Consider the following 24,526-nt stretch of genomic DNA (forward strand, 5'->3'; position numbering starts at 1 on the left):
TCCTGCTGAATTTCTCTTATTTAATTCTTCTCCTGCTGCAAGCTTTTTCACATCACCAATCACCCTATTTATCTGCCTCTGTACCTTTGTATTTATATTCTTTCTTAACTGACTATTCAAAAACAGAACCATGGACATGTGATGATTGTAGCCAGAAAGACAAAAGAAGATTAATGACAATAGTCTGTGGAATGAACAAAGCTGTAAGATTAGTGTAGGGAGGTGCACAGGCAAAACCCGCTGCAGCTTTCTGAATTAAACCTCCTGCTAAACATACTGTGAAGTCCATGCATCTTTCAGACATGGTAAGTGACCTTCTAGGGACTATGAAAACTTACCCAATTGCGTAAAAGCAAAATATTTCCTTGTAAATATACTATTAATATCAACTGACAATATTGATAATAAAAACACATTACTAATATCAGTGGAAATCTGTAGAAGGGATAGACTAGAACAACATCTGGTAGAACTGAAGTGGTAAAACTGTGTAAAGCAGGTTTTCTGAGCATTACTCTTGGGACTCTTTTTCATTTATGTCCTTCTATCCATCCTGATATGTTAATCTAACAAATCAATAACACTGATGCATCTTTGAGCGAAGATTTTTCATGTGTCTAGCAACCATACTTCTCATTAGGACAACTATGAATTGATTTGAAACAGAGAACACATCACAAGAGAAGCTGTCAACAACAATTCCATCTGATGTGGCAAATGGAAGAAAATGTTATCTACGAGATAATATGTGGAATAAAGTTCTTTGTTCCTTCTTTTCCTCTTTTACCTTTCTTTGCATTTGCTATTTCTGAACTGCTTACTCATGTGAGTGGGTGTATAAGTGCACATTTATTGTAGTAAAAGGTTAAGGATATTTTATCAACAGAAATGAATTATTAAACTAATCAGAAGTTTAATTTTCAGAAGTAGGAGAACACAGATTTTTCCATATAATTGCTTTATAACCTTGTGCCTGTTTTAATAGCTTAGAAATCTTGATGGCCTATCCACAAAGCAAAATATATTTGGAGCTCAAATTTCAGTAACAAGGATCATTGAATATACAACTTAATACTATGCATCATTGTAAAAGGGGAACATTTTTAAAGGAATTACATATTATTTTCTTTCCCCTCATTTGTCTTCTTTATTAGTAATTTAATGTCCAATAGCTGATTTTGAAATCACCCTGTCTGACTCCCTACATCATGCACATTATTTCTGCTTATGCCTGTTACTGACAACATTTTTTAGATAACAATATATAACAATACATTTAAACAAACTAATACCACATGTAGACAAAATTGAAAGATGTAATATTAAAAATAAAAAACAATTTTGAAAATCTCTGTAAATAAGAAACATGAAAAGTTAATTTGTAACAGCATCACAAAATTACCTTAAGTAGTACATTAGTAACCGTAATGAAAATAAAAATGAAGGGTGGAGAAAGCAATCTAACATGTGTTGGTGTACAGTGACAGAATTGTCACAAATGACAAACCCAAATGATTCCTAACAAGTGCCACGTATGCACATGATGGGAACAGGTAAACTAGGCAGTATACCCTAAGCTGCATGGCAACAGTAGATTTGGATATTTTGCATTAAATGAGAGGAAGAACTTAGAGCTTATAATGAGTCTTCATTGTGCTCTGACAGAGCAATATGTACATTGCTGGGGATTTTTTTAAACCCCAATTTAATACCCACTACATATTTGATTTGTATGGGAGCACAGGGAGCTCACAGTTTCTTTCTTAATTGTACTGTTCCCCAATTTTTGATAAAGCGGGGTAAGTACTGTGCTGATAGCCTTTCCATATTTGCCAGTTAAATAAGAAAGAGTGTGTTAAATCTCACAAACATTCCTTTTAAAAAGTATTTTCAGGACTCTTGGACAGATTCACAGCTAGAACGAGATTAGGGTTCTTTTTGACTTAATTCCTCTGTACTAGATTTGTTCTATTATATTGGGAAAGCTCTGCTTCTCTCTAATTCCTTACAATGATAACTATCATTATTGTTGTTATAAATATAGAACCATCAAAAATTGATCAATCCAGGGTATATGGATTTGAAGGAAGGGTTTATTTGAGGCTAATTTTCAATACTAATCAATTCAACAACAAATAGCCAATGAATTTTATCCAGCAGCATGCTACATCTGAAAGGGAAATTGAATCAGAGTTGAAACTCAGCTGTGTAGTTATAAATAGTGTGAGTGATAATATGACAGACTGAAAGTGGTTAACTTGCATTTCTCTGTGCACCAGGAGCATTTTTTAAACTATTCCATCAGAAAACTGACAAACAGATGACATCTAAATAAATAATTCAGATATACACCTTCCTGATTTTCAACCTATTGTATTATATGGTCCTAATCAATGAGTCAGTTACTTTGCTTCAATATATTTTACATAAATTAAATGACTGGTGTCTTCTCATGAGATTGTTAAACTCATGAAAAGCTGAAGCTACAAAATGCAGCGTTCAGGGAAAAAAAAAGAGAGGGAAAGAAAAAGAGAAGGAAAAAACTGTGTTCTTCCTACTGATGGAAAAGGGATTTTCTTTTTCCATAACTGTGTTGAAAGTTCAACTGAATTCTTTAGCGCCAGCTGGTGAATTTGCTATACATGGATCCAGTGGCTTTAATCTGTGATGCTTATCATGTTGCCATATCATGATGTTTTTCAAACCATTTTGTAGGAATCACTTGGCTACTGATAAAGAGTCTCATCTAGCTGCCTATTTTTTTTGCAAAACCTGATCTCATCTCTGTTGCTATGGCATTATGATGTTATAGAGTAGATTTCAATTGCTGTTTATCAGCTTCAGAATGTTTTAATGTGGAGGACAGAAGTCTGAAGAAACAATTCTTCAGGTATGTTTACTTGCTTTAACTCTGCATTGAGCAGGTATCTGCTGGAATCATACATAGAATGTCAACAGGAACTTACTAAACAAAATTGCAAGTTACACTATACTAGTGGGAAAATCCAAATGATTGAAGTTCTTTAAAAATAGTAAGTGATTAGGGAGAACACAACTGAACCTGAACACATGAACTCTCATGAACGAACTGTGTCAATGTTCAAAAAGAAAAGCATTCCCATTATATTTTTTAAATTACAGACTTTGTTCCTTGCTTACTCTATTACAAGCGATTAATTTTTATGACATGTATTGTGAATAGTAAAGAGTATTTGTCTATTTGATCTACAGAGATAGAAAAAGTTATAATCTGCAATGATTCTTCACTGACACTTGCTTAAATTTGTATCTATGTGAATCAAATAGGCACAGAAATATTCTACTTGCAGAAAAAAGACAGAGGAAATTCATCATGTCTGCACTGCTCAAAACTTATGTAAACTTTCTAAAATCCTCCTTTTACTTCCCTCATCCTGCCCATGTGTCGCATACCAAGCTCCTGAAGACAGGAGACACTTTCCATGAAAACACTGTATCTGAATTCCAGATGAAAAAGAAAGCCTCAAAATTCAGGATGCATTGGCTTAGGAAAAAGTCCATCTGTATCATTATTAACAGTCAGTGGACAATACTGTTGAAGTTGTGTTCCTGAATGTACTTAAGGGGAAAATTCTTTGCTACCTCTTGCTTGTTTTCTGTCTTTGAATGCAGTCCTTTATGCTTGGCCATAATTACTGCCCATACCTAGGGATGAATATCTACCTCTATCATAAGAGTAATAAGAAACATAAGAATCATAAGAATCACCAGCCTTAAAACTTTGGCACCAGCTCTACTAAATAATCATTCCACCTTGTTAAAATGCACTTCTATTGCTATTTTTTAGATATGATATTGGTGCTCATCTCGATATCATAAGGTGTCTTGTAAATGTGAAAACAAATATAGACACTAACTCACCCAGAAAGACAGAACTCTGTTAAAGGTCCTTACTGGGCTTATTTTCTAGTACAGCCAAGGATCGTGATTTGGACCATTTCCACTCCTTGCACACTTACATTTCTGAGTTCAAACCAGACAACTGGAAATAAGGAAAATGATCCATGCCTCTCATTCATCCATTTTATTTTCCATTTACTTGGAATCCCTGAGATTTATGCCTGCATTTTACGCATCTATGTAAAATGGTTCTGAGTCTTACTTTAGAATTGAGGTTTCTTTACAATAGACAGCATTTGTCTATTGTAAAGAAACCTCAATTGTCTATTGTAAAGTCTGGTATTAATGGCAATTTAGTTTTTAGGTTTTTTAGTTCTAGGATCATGCTGCCAGAATTTAGACCTGTTTTGTTGAAAACCAAGTAACACAGAATTACAGCTTGTGTTCTTTAATTGATTGACCATATTCAGTTTTATTTCTATTGGAAAACTGAACATAGGTGGGAAACAAAAGGCTCAGAATCAAATATTTTAGATATAAAAGATCATCTGAATGTTTTACAAGGCCATAACTGGGATTTTAAAATTTCTTTATTTTAGATAGTTTATCCTTTGCAATTGTTCTACTTTGCAGTTAAACTAGCACATATTTTCCTTTGATTTTCATTTAATCAATCTTACTATGCTAAAAGACACTGTCTTGGTTAAATTACTGTGGAGTCTGTGCTAACAAGATTTATTTCACGTCACTTGAATGATATAGCTTCCTTATATTATACAGCTTTCCAGTTCAAAATAGGCAATACCTTTCTAGTTCAGAAAATATACTGTCTCTGGACTCAAAAATGTATCAGAGGGTTTCCAAACACCAACAGAGCTTTTTCTTTCCAGATTTGTTATTTGAATTCAGGCAACATGTCACAGAAAGGGAGGTGGGGAAAAACAGGTTACTATTTAATATTATTTATAGACTAGCCTTAGCATATACTTCAGGTTCTATAAACCTTGCCAGTAAGCCACTTCTCAAGTACATCAGACCTTGTACATCAACAGTGGCCAAAATAGTACACACGCTGTAAAAAAGAAAGGGGGAAGGGAAAAAAAGAAAATAAAGGGTTGTTGATGGTGGGGGGGTTGTGGAGTGGTTTTTTTGGTGTGTGTTTTGGGAGTTTTTGTAAGTCTTATCATTATTAAGAAAAAAACTTAAACAAGCAAACAGTCACAGTTACTTTGTTTTTATAAAAAATTTGTTATTTCTCTGTTATTAGTACCTTGATGTCATCAGTGAACTCTATGGGAAATCATTACTTTTAAAAGTGGACCAAGATTTAAGGTGAGTTTACCGGAAAAATCGTTCAAGCTCATGGGCTATGACCAGTCTGGGAACTGCTGACTGTAGCTGTGAAATAATAGAAATGGAAACACCTCATTACTTTTCCTCTATAGCTGCCATTTTGGGTCTTAGGCAAGCCATTAACATTTAGATATGTCTGAGTTGAATTTAAAAGCATAAGAGAGAAATTTTTTGGAGACAAGGTGTGATTCCAGGAGGTACATTTATTAAATCAAATATGAGTCCATTTCAAATGTAATATTTGCAACAAGCTATTTTTCCATATTGCTCACGCCTCTTACTGTGTGAATACATTAATTAAACACTGGGGTTTTTTCATACTTAGCACACTTAGAGAGTGCTATATATACAATTTTACCATAAAAAGTAGTAAATCTGGGAGGTGAAGAATGACACTGATCCATTGTCCCTCTTCCAAAGTCCTACACTTTGACAGTTAAATTATGTCCATGCTTCATGTCTTCCTTCTGGTTTTCCCCTCATATAGCATTTTTGCAGTGAGAAGTGTCATTATTTGAAATTCTGTTCATTATACCATGTCTTGCATATATGGTTTGTTTCATAGAAGTTGCTGTAATAACACCTTTTTTGATACTGGATCTAAAAAACGTTGTTTAGTGTTTTCAAATCATTGTGAAAAATCTTAAAGAACATAAGTTACCATCAACCTTGTGAAATACATACATATCTCAATTTTTCTGAAAAAGTCTGAAAGAAAATTTCTCCATGGTACTTTAAAATCTCCAATCATTTAGATTTTAGAAAGTTACAAGAAAGAAAATGAGAAATAGAACAATAGAACATCATGGCCTCTGTTAATTTTTTTCTCAAAATATACATGGCTGTCGTGGTTTGTCTGGGATATTTCCTTTGTTATGGAAGCTGGAAGAATTTGTGTTACTCCCCTCAATATAAATAGTAGTTCCACACTTTTATTGATTTCTTCTCTGCAGATTAATTATCCCCTTATCTTTTCCCTCCATTTTTATCAGTGCTTACAAATCCTGGTTTCACCTATTCTCCTCTTCTTAGATCTTAACAGATATTCCTTTAGAAGCTGCTGAAGATAAAGTGTCAAATACCCTGCAGTCAGCGTGAAATGTGAAGTGCCCAGCATTAGCACCCAAATCATTCTTCAGATGGGTGTTTTGTCTGCACTAGATTGCAGTGCTGAGAATGAGGTGGGGACTTGGCTCTTGGTTTGCTCCCCAGGGTCTCTGTGGAGACCCTGGGGAGCACCCCCTGGTTTAGGGAGACACGGGAAACTCACCTCAAAAAGCTCTTAAGACTCCTTAGGCTCATTACCCTGTTCCTATGTCTGTTCCTGTGTCCCTGAGCCACTCCCTCCCTATCCCCTGACTGGCCCTTATCTTTGTATTGCCCCTGGACCAGGTTGATCTCCAGGCCCGCAGGGACTGAAAAGCTTGAGCCCTCCATGTGTGGTTGCTGGGACCTGAACATCTCACCACGTGGCTGAATAAAACATCTGTGGGTATTGTGCAAAGGCACTTTTTGCTTCCTTACCCTGGACTACACTAGCAGCTCTTCAGGCTGCAACACAAACCCACCACCCTCAAGTCTTTGTTTTGATGAGAAGGAAACCATGAACAGAGGTTGAAATGCAGCTCCACACACCATGCCTAGTGCTTCAGATTAGCCTGAAATTTCTGGTTTATGCCCATAAACTCAATGCTCCTGGGACTTCTGTCTGAAGCAGTTCTGTGCTATTCTGCCACAGTGGAAATAATTATTTATTTTATTGCTCTTGAGTCTGGTTTTACTGTATCTGCTGCTCTGTCAGTATCTCCTCTAGGTGAAATATTCAGCATTAACATTGTACCTGAGAATGTGACAACATCACACTGTACCTTAATTCTAGCAGGGTTGTTACCCTAGCAACACTGAAAAACCAAACAGGACAATGGTTAGCTGTCTATTCAAGGTAGCTGGGAGAAGTTCAAAGCAGCAGTCTAGCAACTAATGTCCTACAGAGACTATTTTCTTCCCTGAAAATATTTCTATTATAGGTCCTTCTGTCATGAATAAATGCATGACAATCTCATAGCATGTCCTGTTTGTTAAAAATTTGGCTTAGAAAATACTATTGTGCTGTTGAAACATTTGAGTATTTTTATGTATGTGAAATTGTATTGGCATTTAATTAAATTTGTGTGTATACAGATTCTCTAATGAACCATTTATTTGTGTGTTTATAGGTCTTTTGATATATGCATTCTATACATCTTCAAATTACAATAATGTAAACATACAACAGATTGTACTTTGTTTCCAAATGTCACTCCTTGATCTTCCTAAAACAATCTTTTTCCTTAGTATATAACAGTTATGGAAGAGAAACTATAGATAAAATATAAATTTTAGTAAAGTTGGGAGATCAGAAAAACCTTCATTATGGGCATGTCTTATGGTATAACACAGTTTTACAAGGTCCTACCAAATTCTGCGAGGGAAAAAAAGGATTTAAAGACTACTAACTTTGTGTATCTTATCAAATAACAGAGAAAACATGCTTTTTTGGAAAGGTTGATTGGATATGCTGGTAGATTGCAGATGAACCTAGTGTTAACTGTTAGTTTCAAGTAAGGCATGAAGTAATGAATATATCTTTTAACTAGAAAGCTATTTTGCCTGTTTTCAGTGCATTAGATACTTTTTAATTGTGAAAAAATAGCATTTATAATGGCAAAAACTGACCCTAGCTAACCCTTTGATTGAATACAATGACAAAAACATTTTTTTTCCTTTCTACAATGTATAACTGGAAAATATTTTTGTAACCAGATGAAATGCAAAATTGAGTACTATTTTTAATATTTTCTGTTTTCTGATAAAGACTTATTTTCCAGTAATTGGAGAAAGGCTGCATTATGGAATCCAGCAGTACGAGGTCACAAAATTTTCTTGTGCTAGCTGATCTTATTCTTCCCAATAAGAATTGCAGCGGAAAGTGAGAGGAAAGCAGGATTATTAGCCCATTGTTAGAGTGGGACTCTAATTCTTGAAATCACCCTTCCTTTAATCAAGTATATCATGTGTTATTTTCTGACTCTAAATTCTGTGTTTCTGAAATGAAAAGAGCTGCCTATGCTGCCTGGGATTCCTGGACATGTAGCACACTGTCTCTGGTAGGAACAGCAGTCATGATCAAAGTGTCTTGATAGGCTCCAGGACCCAGTAACACTATCTGTAGGTCCCAAGTGGAAATATGACCATCCTCTGCCTGGCAGATGAATGCAGCACTTGAAAAACACTGTGTGGGATCTGTAACCTTGAATCCTATCCACTGGAACTCCACTTACTCATTTAGCTTGTGCAAGGTGTTTGGACCTAAGTCTTCTTATGGTCATGAACTCTCTTGGGAAGGTAAGATGCAGTGAAAGCTACAGTTTAACACAGCAGCAGCACACTAGCTTTCTTGTGCAGCAGCCTAAATAAATGTGTGTACTGAAACCAGTATATAATTAACACAACTCTGCAGGCTTTAAAGTCTCAGAGAATCACAGAATGTCCTGAGTTGGAAGGGACTCACAAGGGAAATTGAGTCCAGTTCCTGGTTCTGCGCAGGACATAACCAAGAGTCCCTGTATGACCCTGAGAACATTGTTCAAACACTTCTTGAGCTCTGTCACACTTGGTGCTGGGACCACTTCCCTGGGGAGCCTCTTCCAGTGCCCAACTATTCTCTTGGGTCCTGTTATTCCAGGCCAGAGGTTGGGAATGCAGACATTCTATTGGGGCTTTAATTTAGTGGCTTATTATTTAATATGCCCATTGAATATGGGACTGGAAGACATAAAGTGCATTGCTAGTCACATACATGTCCAATCGCATCTGAAAGACCACAGAATCACAGAACCACAGAATGGTAATGGCTGGGGTTGGAAGTGTCCTCTGGAGATCATCCAAGTCCCCCCCACCTGGCTAGAACACCTTCACCTGGAACAAGTTGCACAGGATCTTGTTCAAGTATGTTTTGAACATTTTGAGACAAGGGAACTCCACAAGATCTCTGGGCAGCCTGTTCCAGGGTTGTTTGAGGTCACCCTCACAGTAAAGAAGCTCTTCCTAATGTTCAGATACTCATATTCTGTGCTTTAATTTGTGTCCTTCACTATTTATCCTTTTACTGGGCACCAGCTAAAAGTGTCTGCATCTGCCCTCTGAGTAAAGACCAATACAAAGAAGGCATTCAGTAACTCTACCTTTTCTTCAACACCAGGAAATCCACCCAGTGCAGCAGGACCTACATTTTCCCTAGTCTTGCTGCCAGTGCTTGCGAAGAAGCCTTTTCTTGTTGTTGATTTCCTTTGAAAGATTTCATTCCAAAAGGACTTAGCCATCTCTGTCACATCTCTGCATACTTCAGCAATGTTGCTTTGTTCCTTCCAAACACCCTCTTCCTTTTCCCATACTTCATAAACTTGTTTCTTCTGTTTTTGCCAGAAGCTTCTTGCTCATCCACCCATTCCGTGCTTCTGTGTGCTTTAATCAAAACAACTTCACAAGCAAGCATTGATCATCTTCCAATTCCATTACCTCTCTATAGAAGGGATAAGGCAGAAGTAAAGACTGTAAAACTTATGTGAGTTTATGGTACTGAACTCTTGTAATGTTCTTAGAGAATTCCTGTTTATCACAATTTTATCCTCCCTGTGTGAAGCCCAGTCTTTCCCCTAAATATAATTTAGTGCACTGAAAGCTCCCAGACTGTCACAGACTTAGGATGAGACAACAAGTAGTTCCTAGGAAACATGATGTTCCATATCTATGTACTGAAATAAATTTATCTTTCACTTAATAGCAGAACAAATTAGTCATAATCTCAGATGCTGGTGCACATTATGCTGAGACATACCAGCACTAATATGTTTTCTGATAAAGCAAATGCTTGCTCTGTCAGAGTACAAATCATATTTTGCCTCCAGTAAAGTCGAGGGAGAGAGAACTGAACTCTGTGGCAGGGCTGCTTACTTGAGGAGATTTGGAAATTTTTAGCCGATTTCATTAAACATGTGGAGAGACCTCGGCACTCAAGGCTAGAAAATTAGAATGCAAGTGGGAAATGATAGAAACAAAGCAAGACAGGAGAAGCAAGCACTATCATGGATATATGAGTGTCCCACAGATCCATCCATGTATGCAAACTACAAATCTGTCCTATTTCTAAGCATGCTGTTATTCTAATTTCATTACTTTATCAATGTCTTTAATGTGACTGGATCTTCTCTAACAGGACTTTTAGCCTGACACTGAGAAGCAGCACAGTGATGAGATCAGTGACACAGAGGACTCATGTTTCACTGGATGTGATAAGCACTTTGCTTTGATTTTAACTGTTAGGTCTGTTACTGGACACTTCTGGTCCATCATCTGTCACTTTAAATCAGAAAATAACATGTATTTCCCTTTCTAAACTTTTAATCAGATATTGGAACCAGTAGCCATTCAAAAGGTGACTAATACCCTCAGATTTTGTTACAAGGGAGAGGGAGAGAAGGCTGTGAATATTTCCTTACTAGATGTTATTTAAGTATTTATTTAATATTTTAACATATAATCTTTCAATTTTAGATTTACTGTACTCAAAATGTTAATTTATTAATTTCTGCTGTTTTACTAATACAGATACTATAATTTCACATGTTAAAGATACCATAATTACAAAGGTCCTAAATATTTTCATCTTTGTATTTGCTTAAAAAATGTAAACAACTATAAATAAGGATTGTGAAAAAAATAAGCAAGATTTTTCATAATGAGATCCCACTCCTGATTTACAGTGGCAGATGATGTATAAAATATGAATGAAGTTAATACTGAACTATAATGCTACTCTATCAGCTGCCAGATAGCACAGCTGTTATACTGGGAATTTGTGTCTGTCTCCAGCTTTCCAAAAAAAAAAAAAAAAATCTTACAGAACACCACGGAATATGAACAAGAATGACAAAAGTATCTGTTTTTAATAGTAAAAATAGACAAGTCATGATGCTGTCTAATGCTAAAACCCAGTTTATTAGAGGTACAGTAGTAATGAATATTTTATGTTCAGCTTTACATTAACATATAATTCAATATCTCTTCTTAGTATGGAGAAGGTATAATAGTGAATTCCAGCATTCCAAAAATCAGTGGCAATTTTCTCTCCCTAACTTCAGAATATACAGGGTCTCATGTGGTGTTCTGATCAAAACAAAGTATAACACCTATTTCATTCAACCTCCAACTGAAAAGAACAAAGACAACATTTTGGAGAGCTGCTAGGCTGCACATAAAATTTCCAGTGATGAGACTGAACAGTTGTGCATGGCAGGCTCTGAAATTTCCTGTACTTAACTCATGCTATTCATAAAAAAGCTTTCTGTATATCCACTCTAACCTCACCTGGAGCAATTTAAACCTGTTGCCTTTCATTGCACGCTCAGTGATCATGGGGGACAAAGGATTCTTCTTGGCCTTGAGGCAGCTGACCTCCTGAATTGAGGACTCTAATCCCACTTTCCCTCAGTTTTCACTGATATGAGATGAGACAATGGAGACTATTTCAGCCTCTTGCAATAAACCTTGTTATCACAATATCCAGACATTGTTCTCTTATGTCTTATCTCCATCTGCCCATGCCCCTCAAAAAATCAGATATGACAAGGTTAGGAATGAAAACCTTTTATGTGAAAACATCTATTCATTTTAATAAAACTAGTTATGTCATCTGTTCTGGTGATGCAGTTCCACTGCAGGAGAATGTTTTAATATTTTAGAAAGTGTATTTCTCATCACTGTCAAGTACAACACTCCCTTTTTTCAATTGGGGTGGCAAGATGTTCATAGTAAAGCTGTAGCTGAAAGCTACAAGAGAAAATCAGGCACTTAAAAAATCTGTGTAAAGTATTATTTTCTTCTGAAAAAATATATTTGGTTACATAGTCCATAATTAATAAATACTCATTAGAAAAATTAAACTGAAATTAAAACAGTGAAGAATATTTTCTGTAACATGTGTGATCCTTTATCATCTATAAACAGTCTTAAACTTATTCTGAAAATTACTGTGGATTAATAGTGTGGGAGAGAGATCAGATGAGAGAAAATTCCAATACAAATCAACACCAAACAGACTGCACCTTTGACAAAGTTTAATAGTAATCTTGTACGGGTGATCAAAACAACGATGAACATTAAGGATTCAATCTTGAAGTCAAAAAACTGAGTATTTTTTGCACTTTCAGACAGAATGAAAACATACTTTCGGTTCTTACAGATCTGAAATTCAACATTCTAAATGGTGAATTAAAGCTTACAAAGCTTACAATAAGTGATTTTTTTTTTATGTATCTCTGATCTCATCTTTTACTTTTATTTGGCGCAATTCATAAGTAAGTTAAATAACTGTATGAAAATACAGCATGTGAAACAATTATCAGTGCATGAGTTGAGTTAATTTCTTTCTCTTTAAAGACATTTTGAATAAATCACTACTTAGAAATGAGAAACAAACAAGTGCATTCAGTATGTTGTGCTATGACTAGGAAGTTTATCTAATCAAAAATCTCACTGAGCATCAGATTTTTACAAGAGGTCAAGAGGATAATGTAGAAAGTTTTTTACAGTAGAATGAATTCTAATTTTTTAAAGAAATTGAATTTTCCAAATTCCATGACTTAGCTGTTATACATGCATGGCTGAATGCACTAATATGTCTTCCACTGTATTATCTGTATAATCTCTGATTAACAACATGTTTTATATAGACATGACTCCAGTCTAATAACTGGTGAGGAAAAGCAGTAATTGCCTAAGATTAAACAAATAAACAAACAAATCCCCTAATGAAGACAACAATTAGATTCAGCGCTTTTCAATGTTCTCTTAAACATCAAAAGAATGTGGGCTTTTTGTGTTTGTTGTTCTTTTTCTGTTCATTAAATGGTTTCAAGGTTGAGGGGATGGAGTCTTTTCATGCCTGTTAGAATACCTAATCATTGTACTGTTGAAAGTTGTTAATTCATGAAGTAGTTCTTGAATAACCTTTCTAAAAATATGTAATTTAATATAAAGAACAAAGATAATATGGCAATCCCTTGGCACACTGCGCCCTTCTTACAAAGGGGAAATCCACTGATATAATTCAGATGTGGTGAACTCTGCCAGTATTACTCAAATCATGCTATTCAAATAAAAATGTTGATTCTTTTTAATAAGGGTCGCAGCTACAGTTTTAAAAAGCAATCTGACATTATTTTAGAGTAGTTTTGCTATGATAACTAAGGTAAAATGACCATATTGTTTATTTACCATATAAGAAAACTTCTTTTATGGTTACCATATTTGCTCTTTAAGTACAAGAGACAACTGCAATTCCTTTAAGCCTGCATCAACCTTTGGTATTTATTATAGACTAAAAATGCTCTCATTTCTAATTTGAGATTTTGTATTCTGTAAATACCTCTACCTCATAGTAGCTGAGAAATATGAGAAATTTCCAGAGTCGAAACCCAGCAAACTGATGGCCAGATTACTATTCTTATTTATTATTCTGTACTATAGACTCCTATTTGAATGTCAACATCAAACTTTGATGATTATATTATTTTTCAAGCACCCAACATTTTTGACATCTTGTTTTATGGTTGGATGTTATTTGAAATTGTCTTAGCAATGTCATTTTGACACTTGTGTCCAATACAGGATAACATGATGTTCAGTGCTGGTTGTACATTTAATGTCTAGGTAGAAAAAATTTGTATTTCTTTTTTAATAGAAGAGTTTTTACATACATTGCTGTTTTGATGAAGTTTTCATCAAAATCTTGATTAGGGCATATGTTCCAGGTGGCTTTCTTATGCATCCTCTGTTTCTCATCACTCCTGAAACTAATGGGGTTTTTTCCATTTCATAATTGTGTAATTAATTTTCTTTCTCAGAGTTATGGCATAGATACTTTTTAGAGAACTGCACTCTGTTAAAAAGAAATATTCCCTTGAATTTCTAAAAGTGTGTAGTAGTTCTTTTCACTGTTAGCCTGGGCATTGTGCTGATGTTTGATAAACAGTAATTCTCTTTCATTCCAAGAGAGATTTCCAATGCTGTGCTAACTAATATGAATATCCTTTCATAATTTTTCAGCATTCCATTCATTCATTGTGAGAAATACATGTGTTCATCAAGGTGAAAACCAGAACTGCAACAGACTAGAAACACTGACATGTTCAAGATAATAAAAAATAACAAGATGCACACACTGGTCTCACCAACAGGTAGGTATTGAGAGAAATTTGTACCACTCCCTATATTTAAAGTAACTCTTTGTACATTTATACCTAAGTTCATTGAGGAAAAAGTTAATACAACAGAAAAAAAATTCCTAACTCTTTGTCCTTGTCCTCACATTTCTACTTCACCTCACAGGAGAAGAAAAGAGGCAGAACTTCTGTGCTTGTTGCTGAGTATTTGAAAAATCGGCAAATGAAAAATAAAAGAACCCACTTACCAGCTTTGAGATATGACTCAAAGCTGTATATAGTATATCACTCTTTCATTTGACACATGACCTGACCATTGCCATGGGAACTGGCAGGAAGCAAAGTGCCACATGATAGAAAGCTTCTGTGGAGTGGTAAAGGCTAAGAGCATTAAATGGATGAAGGGGTTAAAAGGTTAGGAAAATTCTGGTCGTTCCTCTCTGTAGTGTGACTAGGAAAATGTATTTCAGACTTAAACAAGTTGCGTTAGAAAGAACAGAGATTAAACTATGAAAAATAATACTCATACCTCTCCACCATTGAATCTTTTCTGTTTCCTTTTGTGCATTCACTTAGCATTTAGCAACAGAATGGAGTCTGAGGAATGAATGTGAAATGTTTTTAAAATGCGATAGAAAATGTAGAATAAAATCAATAGTAGTGTGGGGAATGACTTGAGAAGCTTGTGTTTTCACAGTGGTAATCAAAAAGTAATTTTATATCCAATATTTTGTATTGATTGTTTGTGAAACTGTAATGTATCCTTTTATACATCTTGTTGTCTGGTTATAAATATGTGTACCATCTTGTTGGGTTTTTCTTTTCTTATTGAGTTTTCTTTTCTCCAAGAAATTTTTTTTTTTGTGTCCATAAAACTAGGAGCTTAGTGTCAGGCTATGGATATTATTTCAGCTAATATTAGCACCTTGCTAACATCTTTTGACTTTGTTTGGAAAAGAGCAAAAGGACGCAAGGCAGAACAGAGTCCTTCAACCAGCACTGTTTACAGGTGATTTACCCACTACCTGTCAAGGGTTTTCTTCTTTCAGCCTCTTGTCAATCTCCCAAAAAATTATTTCATGACAAATTTTATTTTCTTCTATACAAAAGCAAAATACCTTATTTTGAACCTACATCAGAAGCATTCAGGACACAAATAAATTATGTTTAATATACAAAATACACCATAAAGACAATGAAAATGGAAAACGAACCAACCCTCCTCCCCAGCTCTCTTTTTATCAATCCCTTAATTCTAAATCAGTTTCTGAGTCTCATGAGCCCAAAAGACATCTCAGACTCTTTGAGGTTATGTGACTGGGTGTTGGCTGCTTTAGTACATCATACATATGAAGTTTCAGGCAGAACCCCCATTTTACTTTTTAAAAAATTTATTGTAAGTAAATTTTAATACCATAAATTGATTTGTCAGATTTGTTATTTTTCCTTTAAGATATATTTCGACTGAAAATTCCTAGAATTTGAATGTAGTTTATTAAAGCATTTTCTTAGTATATTCTCACAGATAGCCTATAATACAAAGCCATCACAGTCTGTTGTTAAAAAATATCTTTTTTTTGATTTTTGCTACTTCTGATATTTATGGAGGTCATAGAGAATAAAATTTCTCCACAGACTCCATAAACTGAATGCAAAAAAAAAAATGTATTACATTTAAAAGTGTTTTTGTACAGCAGCTACTGAAAAAAATATCCTTTACTAAAAAAAAAAACAAATGAATCTTACTTCATCTGTTATTCACTGAGCATTTTTTACTGAAAACTGTAGCCAGTTATAGAATGGAACTTTTAGCCATATTACCAGGCTATTTTCCAAGGTGGGCATTTTAAATTCAGACTAAAGAAACATGTAGCCTGCTGGCTGTGTAAATTCTGCATGTAAAAGGTGGAAAAAGGGTTTCCAGGTAGGGCTTAAAAGAGTACTGAAATGCGCTGTCCATAACTAGTAGAATTTTGGAATATTTCTTTTGTGAAAAATCTGATTTTCCCCTTATCAATGCAAGTTGATTTTTTTTTTTTCCTCATCAGACAACAGATTTTAAAGTGCTTCAGTTGGGAATATCTAAAGGAATTTACTTTTCTCCAAGTGAGGTGTATTTTTTTTTTTACACTTTTATGTGTTACTGGAACTGTGGTTTGTATATAGAATCTTTAATTTCCCTTAGGCAAAATTCACTTTGCCTTATACCTGAAATGCATCTGCCAGCAGGAAACACAGGCCTGGAAAACTTATGCTATGTCCCAGGCTGATTTTCTCCACATGAATGTCTTTGCAGAGAAATCTAATCAGAAAGGACAGCATGAATCTAAATTGGTGAATCTGTTTCACCAAAAAGCTCATTAAGCTTATTGGCAGTTCAGCAGATAGTTTCTAAGACAATATATAATTGAAGATTTCTAATTTTTTTTCAGAAAACTTAACCACCTTTCAGTCTATTTGTGGACACAAAAATCAAAATAGTTTTGTATGCTTCAATTGACAGAATGATGTAAGGAAAGAAGGTTGTTTGCATCTGTAATTATTTCATTGCCATATCTCCATATTTTGAGATTTGTAGTTGATATTTTAGGATTTTTGTCTCTTATTTAGAAACAAAATTTGTGCATTTCAGCACAGTTCATGTTGGTACGTACGTACTAAACCTATATATTTATTATTACTTAAAAATTTTGACTATAGTATGAGAAGTAGAAGATAATTCTTTCCACCAGTTTTTATTATATTTTTTGCTAGCTTGGGAAAAGAAGAAGAAAAAAAAAAACACACATGATTTTTCATTATACCGCACCTCTTATACTGCATCTCAACACTTTAATGGTATTTATCTAGCACCAGCACAATTTTATTTATAATTATTAACCATAGATCTTGTCTCTGGTTCGTATCTCATATATGTAATGTTGTACTTAAAAAAAACCTATTTATAAATGATATCTATAGATAAATATTTGTGATTGACTCATGTTTCATCTGTACTGTTTCATGTCTCTTGTCAAAAAAGCAGCATTTTTTCAATTCAAAGTACCAGCAGCTGGAGAGAAGATAGATTCCTCAGGTGCTACCTGTCTTGACCATTCAGAGACTATTTCATTCATTAGTTAAGACTGATCTTTTTGTCTTTTTTTGTAATGTACAATTTCAGGATATACAGACATTTCAGATTACACTTGCATGTATTTTAGAATATTTGGCATAATATGGATATGGTTTATGTTGATGAAAATTACTGCCATAAAATATCATTCCATGTTGGAGGAATATGCAATAATAATTCAAATTTCATATAAGATTTTAGTAACAAAAACCCTTCCTGTTATAAAACAATACAGATCATAGTAGAAGTATGACTCCTTGCAGTACTACTAAAGTAGTTTCAGTAATGTAATGGAAAAAATTTGAGAAAAATTTTTTGAAACATTAAACTTGAGTGAACAAATTCATTCATTCCAGCAGAATGAGCTATATATCTGTCTCATTTACAGACAAAAGTGTATGATATATAATTTTATATAATTTAAATGTTTTAAGATCAGAATGTATTTTAAGTGTTTTGTTTGAATCCTGTCTAACATAGGTCATACAATTCCATCACACTTCATGTATCATGACAATCTTTTAGAATAGTACAAAATTTTTTTGGAAAGAAATTACATTTTGAGACACTTCAGTGAGTTACATCTTCATCCACGATGACCTTACATCTGTTCTTTGAATGGTTAATTTCCAAGTCTCTTTTTAAGCCACCCATCACATTTTATAACTTATCACATTATGTTATACAAACTGTCTTGTAAACTACTTCTGATATATGTAGAAAAAAGAAAAATGCTGATTTTGTTTACTTTTCACAATCACAAAATAGAGTGCACGTATATGTAAAAATTATCTTTCTCATACCCAAAGAAAAATACCCAGAACCACTTCAGAACAAAGCTCCTCTATTGGCACAAATTTCTATTGAAAGCTACACAATAAAATAAATAAATAAATAAATAAATAAAATGTCAGTTGTGAGAAAAGTACTTGAAAAATGCAAGTTTTGTTATTTCTCAATTCTTCAATAACTTTATTTTCTGTCAGTCTAATATGCATGATGTACTTCACTCTGGTTATGTGAAGAGTTAGGTTCAAAACACAAAACTACCTGTGCACGAATATCAGCATCTGTCCCTAAACTTTGCTTCTGCACAGCAGATGAAATTGCCACATATGCACCTACATTTTCATTTTGTAGAACCAGTGTTTTAAGGAAAGATAACTGTATTTTATCTAAAAGGTTATGTAGCCTCATGGTAATCTATTGCTATCAAATAGAAACAGTTTACTCCAACACAGGTACATTGAATTTTTTCTGAGAATGAAAATGTCTGGGTAGTGTGGCCTTTTACTTGTTTTATTTATTTTACTGTATTTGTTTGTTTGCTTTAATTCACTTGGTGGCTGAAATGTTAAATGGTATTTAGGAATTCAAAACCATATATAGAATGTATCTAGGTATAATGAATTGCAATTGAAATTCAAATGGCTCCTAAACTTTCTTTACAGTGACAGCAATGGTGTTTCACCTCAGTGGTTTCCCCTTGCAAATATATAACTCCTTGACAAATCAAATTCTTCCATAAGTAGTGGAATGTCTGAAAGACTCTTCCAAAGGAAAATTCAGAACACCTAAAACTTATTATTATTTTTGTTCCTACAAAAGTCATATCTGCTGACCACAGAATAAGCCTAATTTCCTGAGACCACAACTATGTTCAAATTTTTTTATGCACTATTTATTTTATAAATCAGAATTTATGTTCTTGTGAAAATTAAGAATTTCTCTTAATAAATTAACATGGAGACTCCATTCCAAATAATACGCACAATGTATAATTTTCAGTGGAAATTATTCTAAAGCTATGACACAAAAATATCCTAACTTGAAATGCAAAGACACCTATAAGAACAAATTAAAAATGAAATAAACAAACAAAAAGATTCACGGACCAGATTTTTTTTTTTGCTTTGGTCTTGTTTGCCTAATTCTTAACACTTTTTTTTTAATTTTAGCTTATGAAAATGAAAGCCTTTATTATTGCCATTTCATCATGGAAAGAGACATGATTTGGGATCTTGAAGTAATGTGTACCGGTATCTTGTCATAGTGACTCCCATATTAGCAACAATATTTTTAATAGTCCATGTTGTGTGAATTAAGTTATTATAAATTTTAGGGGAGAAATGGGTATCTCTGTGCTGGGTTTTGGGCTTTGCTAGCTCTTAATTAGACTGCAAGTTGATACTTCAAATTATATAATACCACATTTTTCATTTAAGAACTTCAGACAAGCTCAAAGTCTCAGAATGATCAATGTTTCCATTGCTCAGGTAGAATATGTAAAGAATATCTTTTGTCTGACACTAACATGTTCAGTGTTCAGACTTCAAATTATTTTAATGGCCTTTTGAGCTGCCTGTTGTTAATAGCAATTGATGAAGGTATCTCCAGTAATGGTTTTAAGAGAGATTAAGGACAGACTTGAAAGTTCAGTCTCAATTTTCATCACTCCAGTATGAAATTGAACACAAATGTTGCTGAAGACTGTGGTGATGGAACACACTAAAGAAGTCGCTCTTTTTTCCCCTGACAGTACATTAAATGTAATCATGCTGTGAAATTAGATAGACCACATGTAATGGTTGGCCCAAATACTTCTTTGAAATGGTTTTCTTTTTGTTTAAATCTTTGGCACTCTTGCAAAAGGCATTGATAAGCCTCTAAACAGCAATTGAAGTTGAATAAGTTAGTCAAGGAGAAAAATAATTAGGAAATATGTGTTTAATGCATCACTAATAGAAGTCTTTAGACATTACATTGTGCCTTGATGTTTCATTTACCTCTTTTGACATAAATTTTGCCATCATCTTTTAGTGATTTGTAAAATATCAGTTTTGATTCATTACTCTTCTTTCCTTCCATGTCTGTGTATACAATCTTCCCAGAAATGAAATAAGGATATTGATTACTTCTGTCTAAAGTTTATGGAACAAGGTTAGAATCAATTTTTAGTGTATCTATAGCACTGATAATTTCATTTATACCTGAGTTACAGATGATAAAAGAGCTGAAGCCAAGAAAACAAGACACAGCATAAACAGTACCGCTGATCTGTAAAGTCAATGGTTCCACCACTCCTTTAGATATTTGCCATTTTTTTAAAAGAGTATTTTATTTCTCCCCCTTTCTGAATGTTTCTGGAGGAAGATTAACTTTCTTTCTTAAACGCAAAATTTAACACAGACATACAGTTATCAGCCTTTATTTTGTTATTGCTAGAATAATTTGCTACTTTTTTATCTTTGTATCCTGTTTATTACTAGTATTGGCTCTTCGATATTGACAAACCATTCCCTACATGGAACTTTGAATTTTATGTACAAAAGCATTTAGATTTTTTAATGTCATTATAATGTTCTAATTTCACAGTAATGTTGAAATTAGTGCACAAGCCACTTTAAGTGATAAATCCAGAATCACAAAAAATATTGCATACTTGAAAAGAGAAAATATACAACAAATTTTTCTCAAGCCTTTTTAGTTTCATTTGGTAATAAGTGACATATTGAATATTGAAATAATTGTGTTTCTATTTGCAATACTGGAATATCTAGTCAAAAACCATTACTCCTTCTCCTATAACCTCAGGCCCTGATAAAAAGCCCTCCCTCTATTTTACTGCTTTAAGTATTGAAAGGCTGTGACAAAGTCTGCCTGGACCCTTCTCAAGGAGCTGGGGATGCATATTGTTGGATCCTACACACTTGTGTGGTTGTGTTCCAGCATTGCCTGACCAAGATATGCAATTAGTTTTTATGTATGAGTTTTTATATATGTCAAGAGAGACCTCACCAGTGCCCTGATATATCTGAGAAGCTCTGTTTCATCTGAGAAAACAAGGAAGTGGGCTGTTGTTAAGTACCTTTGAAGGTCCATTGCATGCAGAGATGTATTCCATGCAGTTCCCAAGCAGATGTTCAAACTGAATTCTTACAGAGGTCCCTGCTTGAGGTCATAGAGTTTTACTATACATAATATTTGATTGAATAAATTTTTAGCATATAAATTTAACTGTTTCAGTGGATTTTCCCCATTTTGTTTTGTTTTACTTCTACATTTATTAAAACATTTGGGATCTGACATTTATTGGAACACCCCCAAACTCTAACTTGCCATATTTGCATTAATTTCTTCAGTTTTGCCTGATTTTAAAATAATTCTCTCTTTTTTCTTTCTGGTTTTTTTTTTTTTTTATATTAAGTTTTTTGTTTAGGTATAAATCTCTGAAAGTTTACTTTTTTCATTCAATTATCTCTGTAATACAGATCTATTAAGGAAAATTATATCCTCTCTCTAATTCAGGAAGTGAGAATGTTTTTATTGATTTCAATAGGATCAAGACTGCATCGACATACTCAAACTAGCTAATCATAGTATTTTATCTGTTTTTAATGAAGTGGAATGGACTGTCATTTATAATTTTTGTGTTGGATGTACGATAAAACTTCAGATGGAAGGAATTCCACTCTTGCTTACTCTTTCAGTTCCAAGACTTTTCCTAATCCTTTTTGTATGCAAAAATGTTAGCCTGCAATACTAAGGGCAATCTACTGTCAAATATTTTAGAACTGAAATGGAATTTAAGAAGTTCAAGGCACAGAGACGCTACACTTGTATATTATTACTATATTGCTACTGGCAGATTTTTCACTATGTCTTTCATCTCCTGTTTTCTAAATATTTTCTTAGTGTGTATAGCTAAACTACAGCAACAGATATTGTAGAAAAGTTCTGAGCTAGATCTAAACGCCTCTCGTGCCATTTTTTCACTTCTCAGCTATGCAGGAAAAAGATTTCTAGAATTTTTAGCTCAACCTCCTTGAGGAAAATCTGAAAATCCTAAAGCCTATTTTCTAAATCAGGAAAAAGTATATTGTTAGGGAAGAAAGACTATTAAAACTCTACATGTGAAATATTTTTAAAATATTTCTGATTTTTCCTTTTTTCTCAAAACCTACAAAATCAATTCTGTGGTATATTAGGCATTTAAGAAGATACTGAAGAATATCTCTTTGAGACAGTGTCCCAGAATAACATGATGGGGCTAGAAAAAAGGAGATCACTGTTATTCTCAAAGCCCAGAGCAGAAGCACCGACAGTTTTATTATGGCTGACATGGACAGTTTAGACTGTTAAAGATCTCAAGTGCTGGAGGACCTAGTAAGTCTATTCCAGTGCTTTGCTCAGTCTGAGAAATGTTTTCTCATTTTTTAACCTGAATTTACAGCTTCCAATGAATGAACTACATTTTTTAAAGTGCAGGAGAAAACAGAAAAATTAAAGTGTTGTATAGAAGTTGCAGCATGGTTATAAATGAATATAATTGTTTTTATATCACAAAAAAAGAGTATTAAATACCTTTTTTATAAATAATACCTTACCAATATGTAATAAAAGAAATTAAACTTTAGAACTCTTGATTTTACATTCTTTGGTGTACGGGTGTAAAGTGTAAGTGAGCATCTTGACATCTCAGATCTTTTTGATAACTGTTTTTCATGTTAGCAATGACTTGAAAATGTGTCACATACTGGAAACAGACTGGATATTAGGGAAAGTTCTTTACCCAGAGGGTGGTTGGGCACTGGGACAGGCTCACCAGGGCAGTGGTCACAGCACCAAACCTGACAGAGCTCAAGTGTTGGACAATCCTCACTCAGGCTCATGGTGTGATTCTTCTGTCCTGTGCAGGGCAAGGAGTTGGATGTTGATCGTAGAGGATCCCCAGCTCAGAATGATTCTATTATTCTAGAATATGTTACTATTTGAACTCAGTCTCTTTTCAGTTTTTAGGTTGTGCAGAGAAATGCTGGAACAGCAGCTCTTACTTTGTAGAATCTGAAGTCGAACTTAAACAGACATCTCTGTTTTCCTTTAACAATGGAACAAGAGGCTATTTTTCATGAAAATTAGAACCACATATCATGCTCTAAAAAAAAGCCAACAGAATGACACAACAAACCCTAGGACTTTCTGATTGTGTGAAAAGATAGAGAAGACACAATAATGCGTTTCCTAGAATGGCAGATAGTGATGTCTTCAAATGGCCTTCACCAGAAGGAAAAAACATACTGCTCTAATCAATACACAGATAGTCTGTAATGTAAAGATTAAGATCAGAATACTTAATAATCTAATACTTTTTCTCTCCATATAGCACTTTGGAAATCAATATCATTAGAAACCTGGTCCATTTCCCTGCTTTGAAAGCATTATATATTTAAGGTTTCTAAATAATTAATCCAGTCTCTGTCGTTAAAAATATAAAAAGTAAGTCCATCCATTAACTTCTGCAGCTGCTGCCTGAATATTAGGGGGTTTGGTGGTTTTGGTGGTATTTTTTTAAACTACTCAGTATTCTTTTCCCTCTTGTTGAATTGTGCTACATTAAAGGAATAGAGTATTAGACCCATCCAGCTGCCAAAAGGAAGTTTTCTTTTCCTCAATAATAAATGAGTAAATACATGTGCGTTCATGCACACATGTATCTCTCTTTGATGGGGAAGGAAGGCAAGGCAATGTCACTCTCATGGTACTTTTATAAATAGGGCTCAGAAAATAGGTAAAAATGCTTTTTTTAAATGGGTTTGCAGATGTAAGAGGTACAAAAGTTATAATATTTTTTATTGCAATATTTATGAAATACTGAACAGATTGTCTGCTGTTTGGTGCATTATCAATGAACCCTTTATAATTCAGTTACAAAACTACTAATGAGATTTGAGTCTTTTATGCATTCACAGATTACAAGTAGATACTGGAATTTAACCACTTTTGCATTAAAAATAAAATTAATTTCATAGAATCATAGAATGGTTTGAATTGGAAGGGATCTTAAAGATCATCTAGTTCCAACTCCCCTAGAACACATTGTCCTAGCTCAGGTTGCCCAGGGCCCACATCCAGCCTAACT

The 24,526-nt window shown here is 34.1% G+C and overlaps 1 long non-coding RNA gene across 1 annotated transcript in view; it reads left to right on the plus strand.

Annotated features, from left to right (window-relative positions):
• Positions 1-5,144: 5,144 nt before the first annotated feature.
• The window catches only part of LOC143692108 (uncharacterized), a 31,843-nt gene continuing 12,461 nt past the window's right edge, over positions 5,145-24,526 (plus strand). The window contains exons 1-2 of the long non-coding RNA XR_013179975.1: positions 5,145-5,211; positions 14,377-14,507. This is a non-coding gene — a long non-coding RNA (uncharacterized LOC143692108). The remainder of the gene's footprint in view (positions 5,212-14,376; positions 14,508-24,526) is intronic.

The sequence above is a fragment of the Agelaius phoeniceus genome, chromosome Z, assembly GCF_051311805.1.
Source record: "Agelaius phoeniceus isolate bAgePho1 chromosome Z, bAgePho1.hap1, whole genome shotgun sequence".
NCBI classification, from domain to species: Eukaryota; Metazoa; Chordata; class Aves; order Passeriformes; family Icteridae; genus Agelaius; species Agelaius phoeniceus.